Here is a 9,527-nt window from a genome sequence, read left to right as displayed (position 1 = left end):
ACTGTTTTCTGGCACACAAGGTGTAATAACTCAGAATGAGGAGAACTCTGATGTGAATAAATCAAAGCAGGCTGCAGTTGTAGAACACACATGAATTGTACCTTGTTGTTTCCAGACAGTAGACTGCTGGAGGGCCTCCGCCTCAGGGGAATTACGTACATCGTGTTGACAGCTCAGATATGACCTGACTATGAATTCAGCACTCCATCTCATTAAAGGATACCTCAAAACCCCTGAGCCAGTTGAATTATTGATACAAGAATAGTAATACATGTTTGCTATATGCTGATTTTAATGCTTCTAGAAAACACAAATTGATTGTGAGCAGTTACTTCACCTGGTCAGGCTGCAGCATGGAACCAAAAAGCATACAACATGCAATGCACTGTGTACTCACAACACAACAGAAATGTACACTGGGACCTAGCTGGGACACACTTTATACTAATGTGAAGTTATGGAAGCCTGCCACCTGTTTGTGGTGTTGGAAATTAGATTTATTTACATCCTGACTCCTCTGTTCTTTAGTCCTTTGCTCATCACTAGTGTGTCCCAGCCAGCCATTATTATTGTTTTGTAAGTTGCTGCTTGTCTTTCTGTTGAGGCTGTTTCCCTATTTTGCTGGCACTTTGTGTATTTGCAAGCATTTGCTGGAGGTGCGGTGCAGTGAGCTCTTTCAGCCGCTGTAGGAACGTCATCGACACATTTCATACATTTCTGATGCAGAGCAAGTTATAACAGTTCATCCTGAGGTTGACAGCAGGGTGCAAAAGAAATTTCCATCAGTCCTCTAATTGTTCAGATATGATAGCCTGAACCATTATGTCAAACTCAGGGTGGCATGAGGATAAAAGTCAGTGGATTAGCAAGAAACAGGAGGATTTATTTATCATCTAGTGATCACAGATATCTGTATTACGTTCCCTTTCATCATTTCAATCTAGCCACATTCGCTGATATTTTCTTTCACTAAGAAGCAGAAATGTGAATCTGCTGCTTCTGACACACAAAAACCTGACTGTCAGTCAACCATTGAGTCTACGAAAATGTATATGTCAGACTAAGAGGTAGCGGCATTGTTGTCATTTAAAATCCACGTTTAAAGACAGCGCTACTCATTTTCTAAGGCAAAAGAAAGTGTTGTGACTGAACAAAATACCTACATTTGAAAAGTAATTATAAAATCATCATTCCGTTCCTATCTAGCAGACCTGGCGTGGTATGGTGGAGGCTTTTAGGCTGTAATTGACAGATTAGTGGTGGCCTTGATTTTGAGCCATACCAAACTAAGCCATCATCTGAATGAAAAAGGGTAGTGTCACTGTATTCTCATATCCTATCCCTGCTCTGTAAGTCACACACAGAGCGACTTACCACATTGCATTCATTTGTCTTTTATGGCCTGTCACTCAGAGGATGCTTCAAACAGCTCGAGAGGCCACCATCTCACCAGAGACTAGGCGCACAGCTAAGGGCTCCCTGGCCTTTCCACGGTATATTTTTTTTTTTTGCACAGGCTGTGTGTGTGCACTAGAGGGAAAACTTGCTGACTTTGCCCAAACTCAAATGCAGCTGATGGAAGTAACAGTCCGCCTTACAGTGAGTGATGAGACTGCAGGATGCTGAGCTGAGGAGCAGTTTCCATTGCATCCTACTGAAATGTCACAACAGACACAACACTGACACTGAGCCACTGGACCATCTGCACTAACAAACAAACAAACAAACAAACATAATCTTGCCTGATTGGCTGTTTCAGCAGACAAGCACAGATATTAATCAACTGAGTGTATGAATTTAGGTCCATAACTATCATTGCCCATCAGTGTAGAGCGAAATAATCAATAGTAGTTAAGACTTTGTTTATATCGATTGCTTCTTTTGATTGCTTTTCTCTCTTGATAGTCAGGGGAGGACGTTGGCGCTCGGCCCACTCCCGCTGTCATTTGTGTTGGCAAGCAGCACACTTGTTCACAGAAAGCTTGAATCAGATTTTAGTGCTAAGGCTGCAGAAAGCACAACAGAGATGGAGGGGGGGGTTAACTACGGTCTTTTCTGCACCCGATGCCTTTGTGTATAGTGGAAGTTATTTTTCTGTGCTCATCAACAACACCTCGTCCCAATTCAAAGCAGCAGTGTTTATTATTTTACTGCTTCGGGGAGCTGCATCTGTTATTGTGTCTCATAAAATGTAATTCTCTTTGTCATTTGCACCACTGTGGTCTGGTAGGAAGCCACTATGTGACTTTATGCACCCTCTGGGTTAGATGGAATGAAAGTGTAAACACGACATTTCTAATAGATTTGCCCTCCTTTCTGTGTGGTGGCTCATCTTTATGTTCCATTCACACACTTGTCTTGTAGCTTTGGTGCAGTGTGGAGACTAAACTTGGAGGTTGCTGCTTCATGTGGCTTGATTTTGGGAAAGATGTTTTTAATGCAGTGTTTTTCCTGCGCTCTCAGCTGTTTTGGAAAATGTTAAAGGAATGTTTGCTGCAGAGGCTATAACCAGGTGAGCTGCAGAGAAGCTAAAACTGTATCAGCAGGATCAGATGCAACTAAGCCCAGATGAAAAGCACAATTAAATTAATTACTCCCTAACAAGTCAGGATCAGTCACTAGCTGGGCCCGAGGTTTGCATTGGTCAAAGTCCTAATATCTTGTTAGTTCTGCTTGCCCTCTTTCCACTCTTAAAATCCTATCCTTGGCTGCGATCTGCTGTGGACAGAGGCACCCCCCCCCCTCCCCTAACTATACCACCAAAAAAAGCCCCAGCGTAAGCATTTATTCGCTGCTCAGTCTTAGGAAACTGCTGCAGATGCATTTACGGGGAGAGCAACTGCAGCTGAATTAAGCAATCTGCATATTCTGGGCCTGTTAGAGGGAGATTGCTCCCGTGTGATGAAGGCGTGGAGGTGCATGAGTGGTGGAAGCAGAGAGCCGCACCTGAGGTGGGACATACCACAAGGGCTGTGGAAAAAGAAGAAGAAGAGGGAGGGAGGGAGGAGCAGCGCACAGAGGGTGGGTGCAGGAGATTTATCACGACTGGCACTGTAGGAGGCCTTATTGGAAGGTGAGGGGGAGATGAGGGGAGGCACTGTGATTGGAGGAGCTGATTTCCACTAAGTGAGACAGGTCTGTTATGTAAGGACAGAGTCGAATGAATGATTTTTTTTTGTCCTGTAGGTGATAAGCACTGCAGGGGTGATTGGAGGTGATTCAGGAGGTTTTATGTGTGACACTGAGTTGGAACTGGCCATGCGTGATGCCTGTAAAGGTTGCATGTGTGATCCCACTGGCTGTGTGAAGGGGATGGCAGATGTTGAGTACATTTCTCGAGGCTGTGACTCAGAAGCAAGGCCTGCCCATGTGTCCTCTGATGGGACATATGGTGGGTCACTGTAGGCCCTATGCACTGGTTGTAATATTCAGTACCATCATCTCACATAGCTGGATGTCTCTTCAGCAAGAGCATAGTTTTGGCATGGACGCATCCCCACCAATGTCCAGCGATTACGACATTGTCCCCACCAATAATTTGATCCCCTCCAAAAAAAATTTTAAAATTCTCATTGGGTGGAAGGGTTAAATTCTGTTCTTTGCTGGTATCCTACCAATAGATATTCTCCTATTTTTGGTCCTACCCAAAGCCCTTAATATTCTGATTCTGATTGGGTCATATCAAGGGCTCTGGTCCTACCGTAACACAAATGGCCATATGTGTGTGTTAGCGGCAGAGGTGGGGGGCTCGAGTCACAAATTTGAGGACTCGAGCCTTGCTTACACTGATAAAAGACTCGGCGTGACTTTGACTTGGTTTTTATGACTTGAGACTCGACCTAAGACTTGAAACAGATGACTTGAAAGAACTTGAATTTTTTAATATAAAGATCTGCATTTTTTTACGGTCAGTTAGCCCCACCACCATTCAACTACAACTATTTCGTATTTTGTATTCATTTTGTACCACTGCATCCGATGCTTTGCATGGCACTTGGTGATGTATGGCTTGGATGCAGCTGCTCATCCAAAGAAATCCATTCCATGAAGCTCTCTACAGACTGTTCTTGAGCTAATCTGAAGGCCGCATGAAGTTTAGATGTTTTTAGCGATTGACTCTGCAGAAAGTTGGTGACCTATGTGCCTCAGCAACCACTGACCCTGCTCTGTCATTTTACATGGCCAACCACCTCGTGGCTGAATTGCTGTTGGTTCTAACCACTTCCACTTTGTTATAACACCACTGAGAGTTGACTGTGGAATACTTAGTAAGGGAAGTTTCATGACTGGACTTGTTGCATGTTGCTTTGGGTTATGCTGTGTTCAAACCAAGACCCTTGAATTTGGACACACACACACACAGAAAGAGAGGTGCTTATACACAGCACACAAAAGCTCTTTCACATTCACATACACTCTCTCTCTCTCTCTCTCTCTCTCTCTCTCACACACACACACACACACACACACACACACACGTTTGTTACTCAACATTAAAAGTGAGGCAAATTTACAAATTCAGGAACAAGACACCCTGGCAGAAAATAGTAAAAATTGTGAATTTTTGCTACATGGTTTGAATGGGAAAAAAAATAGTGCCAACTAGTGGACAAATATAAAAAATAAAAATTGGAAGCCTGTAGTTTAAAATGATATCTCAACATAAAGGACTGCATTATTTTATGTTAAGATAAATGTGTGCGTTTTTGCATAGCACAGCCATTATAGGCTAAGTAACCAGGGCTAAAATTAAAAAAATTGTTAAAAATGAACATCCTTTGGTAATTTTGTACCTTCAACATTTCGAAAATGGCTTGAAAATTAAAAATGAAATGGCACAAAATGTCCCAAGGGTCTCCTGAGGGTTAAACATGCCATTGTGAGCATTTTAATTTGAAGATCATTAGATTTTTGTATGACTTGACTTGCTTGAGTCTCATCACATTGGGTTTGCTTGAGACTTGAAGGTTATGACTTAAGACTTGCTTGTGACTTGCACATGAGTGACTTATTACCACCTCTGGTTGGCGGCGCAGAGTGCAAGACAGTTGTTGGAATCTTAAGTCCCCACCAATGTCAAAAGAAAATCTACACCATTGCTCTGCAGCAGAGCTTTGTGTCAATTTTTGTTCTCACAGAAACAATTTAGTCATGATGATTATGCCATTAAGGGATTGAATGTGTTTTAGTTCAGTTTTATTTCTTGAAGTTAAACAAAGTATCAAAGGCAGATCAAACCGCCCGCTGTTCATTCCTTAAACGCTGCAGTCCTTGGTTGTCAAAGAGTCCTTGGTTGTCAGTGTGCAATTTGAGGAAAATGACTCGTGCCTCTGAATGGTTTTATGGTCGGGCTCTTGTCCCTTATCTACAACAAATCATCTAAAGAGAGAAGACTCAAACCCACATAAATCCCAACAACTCTATTGACTTTTCCCGCACGATTTACGACAGAGGAGAGACCTGGACAGTGAGCACCATCTGCAGCTGGGGATTAATAAGAATGTAGCACTAAAGCAACATCATAATATTTTCCACTCCAAAAATACAGTCTGGATCTATTAATACCAGTGTAACAGTCTTTCATTATAATTTTTTTGGCTAATTCTCAAGAAGGGCTTGATGTTCATGTTACTCCGCCCCACCCCCCCTACACTTGAGTGTGGGGTCAAGTGAAGGACAACCAGCAGGATGATGTAATGTTTGTAAGAATCAAGATGGTGACCATGGTGGGGATGTCAAGCGTGAAGAATGAAACACAGGGAAGGTTGTCCTAAGACAACTTAATCAATCACAAGGTTTGGATGTTCTGAGGATTAGATGGTGTGTTGATTGATTATCATCAGATAAACACAGGTTTCAGCAAGAGAGAGAGAGAGAGAGAGAGAGAGAGAGAGATTGTACAGACAGCAAATATGCTTTGGATTTAGTGGTTTATCTGCCCCAGTGTAATACCTCAAATCTAAATTCTAATATAACATAATATCCAGTAATGGACACATTTTGAATGCATGTGCTGAGAATTGTTGAAAAGCTGTGTTGCTCTGTTATTATGAATTATTTATTAGGGCAACAGCAAACATTTATTTTCATTATTGATCTAATAATTGCTTTTTTGATTAACTGATGAATCTAAATTCTTCTCATGTGCTGTTAAAGCATGTAACTTTTTTTTCTTACCATATTTCCATTGACAATAGTATCATGTAGTCTATACTCTAATGATGCATCCCTGTAATTAATTTGCACTTAAAAGTAAGGATTCATATCTTTTGTAGACACAGTATGACAAGTAACTTTTTGCGAAAAAAATGAGTTTATCCCTGAGAAAAATGATGCTGATGCCTACAAAGCAGGAGAAAGATATGCAGGTTTATCCAAGCATTTCAAGAACTGGTGTGTGAGGTATTATCAAAAAGTTTAAAATCACACAGTGCAGAGCAAGACCAGCAGAGCAAAAAAAAAAAACTAGTGGAAGGTGTAAATGGTTTAGCCAAGTCTGGAATGCAGGTGTCAGAATAGAAAGTCAAGAAGAGTCACACAGTTGCACAGGAATGAATTGCCCTGCTGGCCGACCAAGAAAAACTGCAAAAAAGACACCAGACTGAAGTATGATGGGACAACCTGGTGAAAGATGACACATGTTATCTTCATTTGGAGATAGAATGGAAAGGTGTATAACCCAAAAAACCCTGGTTCCCACACACAAACACGGCGGCAGAAGTATGATGCTGTGGGGATGCTTCAAGTGTATCTGGAACTGGAAAAGTAGACTCTCGATAAGACAGTATATAAAGCAGTAGTCAGCAAAACTGGGTCATCAATTCCTCCTCCAATATGACAATGACTGGAACTATACATCTATTCTAGTGAAGAACTACTTCCAGGAGAGCAAAGTGAATGATACTGACTGGACTGCACAAAGCCCTGACTTAAATCCAATTGAAAACTTGCAGAGTGTACAAAAGACCAGGGTCAATGCCAGGAGACCATTAAATCTGGAGGAGCGTGGGGGATTCACCAAAGAAGGAAAGATGTTTTGATTTTCAAAATACTTTTAATTTCAATAAATAAACTATTTTCAGATTTGTAATATTGTGATAATTCTGTGTTTTCCCTAATTAAATGATAATCTATTAGTAAGGCAAGCATGCTCTGATGCATAAAATACAGAAATGTAATGACACACCAGAGCCCCATTACAGCCAATGCAAAAATATATGAGCTTTCATTACTTTACACAATCAATTATTTCCTTTTTAGGAGCCACACTGTGTAGGTCCTACACCACTCTGCACTGTGTTTGAGAAGATGTGTATGTAAATAGAAGCCTGTGTGTCTGCTGTGTAAGTAGTGTGTGTGTGTGTGTTTTGTGCAGCCTGCCATGTTGCTGGACATGTAGGATGTGTGTTGATGCCCAGGGAGGCACCATATGCTGTTTAGACTCAGGAGCATCCCATCATGGCAGACCCCGACTCCTTCCTGTGTTTCACTCATTCATTTCGTGAATGCATATGATCATTTTCATCATCATCATCAGCCAGCAGGGGTCGAAATCACTCATATTCACTCTCGTCATGCTTGCATTCACGCCACCATAAATAATTCCCTGTATAGATTTTCCTCTTCCAGAGCTTGACTCAGTCAGGCTCGACACAGATGAATGTGTGCAGCTGAAGTCCTGCAGAGGGCAGAGTTTTACTACCAATACCTGCAGGAACACACTGAAACAACCATGTTTTTATAGCTGACGCAATAGAAGGAGGAGGGGATGGATGTGTGCTGGGATGGATGTTGGGTTTGGATGAATGTTAAGATTTCATATTAAAAATGGTGCAGCCACAGGAATGGGAGAAGTTCCTTCATTGATGCTCATGTGGTTGGTAGAGCCAAGCTGGGAAAACTCAGTTTAACCCCATGCTCATTTGATGAATGGTACCTCATACTATTTGCTCTGTAAAATATAACTGTGCTTTGTTTTTCTAATATAAGATTTATCAATGAGTCAACCCGCACTCGTGATAGAAATTAATTTTCAGTTGAATTGAAAAGCGGAGGAGATTTATCGTGTAGTCAAGCTTGTTTCTGCAGTGCGGTAAATTACCACTGGGCAATTTTTTTCTCCTTTTTCTTCCTGTCTCTGTTGCCACTATCAGCTGCCCTCCACAATACCCCTTTGGCCTGGTCCAAAGGGAGCATCTGATCCCAGACCACCAAGGCCTAATTGCTTTACTCTCGTCCCGAGATGAGTTTGCCTCCAGGGAATGAACCATGAATAGATAACCTCTGATAAATCAAAATCATTTAAAGGTAGGCTTAATGGAAAATAAGAATGATGTATAATTCATTTAAGTTTAGCTCTCGTCTTCGGTCACCCTATATGTATATAGGTATTTTAAATTACATGTTATTAAACAACATTGATGACCTATAGAAAATTAATCTATTGCTCCCGAAAGGAAAAAAAAAAGAATTCACCTTCATGATCTGGGCTTTTGTTCAAAAGCAAAATAATTTAACTCACCACTTCAAAATCATAACCTGCATCCACATTAACTGATTGGAATTGTTCATCTTTATTAGCATTTGTGCCCCTCTTTTCTGGGATAAACGTACTTATGTGATTGCTTCTTTGCTACTGTACATGATGCTGTAGTTTGATCCAGAGAGGATTTGGATGTTGGTAGCCTGTCACATGATCCGCGAGGCCTGAGAGATGTGAGGCCATTTCATGTCACCTGATATGTCTGAGCTCTCAGCTGTTGGTGGGAAAATGAGACAGAGATTATAGGTTCATGTGGGGAATCTTGACAAAATATGTATATCCTCCCTGTACAGAGGTCATGATTTCGAACCTATGAATCAGTAAATCCAGATTTGTCAATCATATCCCGTGTGTGTCCAGAGTATCAGATGGTGTATGTGTGGCCTGTAGCTGAGTATGATTACGTCACCTTTCTCACCTGCTTTTATAATATTTACTGGGATCATATTTTTTGACAGAGACAAGATACACACACATAAATATGAGTGTGATATCATTTGAATCATTTTTAAAACGTAGCTTGATATTTTTCATCATTTATTCTGATTAACTTGATTCACTGCAACACAAAAACACACATTCTGGCAGCCAGTTTGCAAAACAATTGTTGAAATGATACTGTATATAAACTATTAATTGCATTTCAACTGCAAGGAAGCAAACCACAAAGAACAAAATGAGTCATCTGCAAATTCTGTTGTCTAATTGCTTTAGTTAGGCTCTTACATAAAAGCTGAGTACACAAAAACCGTACGGCAAAGGCGGCTGCATCATTATCATCATAATTGATGTCTATATTTGGATGCAGAATCTAAATGTCATACTTCAGATGAAAGATGAAATATATCGTATTATGTGTGGGGTACAATCACAAACTGTAAAATAGCTGCTAATAAGCTGAGCAGGAAGCAGCAGCCAGCCTCTTGCAACGTTTCAGCTGGATTTTATACCGCTCCGTTCCACTGAGGTCACACTTTATTCCTCC

Source organism: Parambassis ranga, chromosome 6 (assembly GCF_900634625.1).
Source record: "Parambassis ranga chromosome 6, fParRan2.1, whole genome shotgun sequence".
In the NCBI taxonomy this organism is placed as follows: Eukaryota; Metazoa; Chordata; class Actinopteri; family Ambassidae; genus Parambassis; species Parambassis ranga.
Note: the sequence above shows the minus strand (reverse complement) of the source record.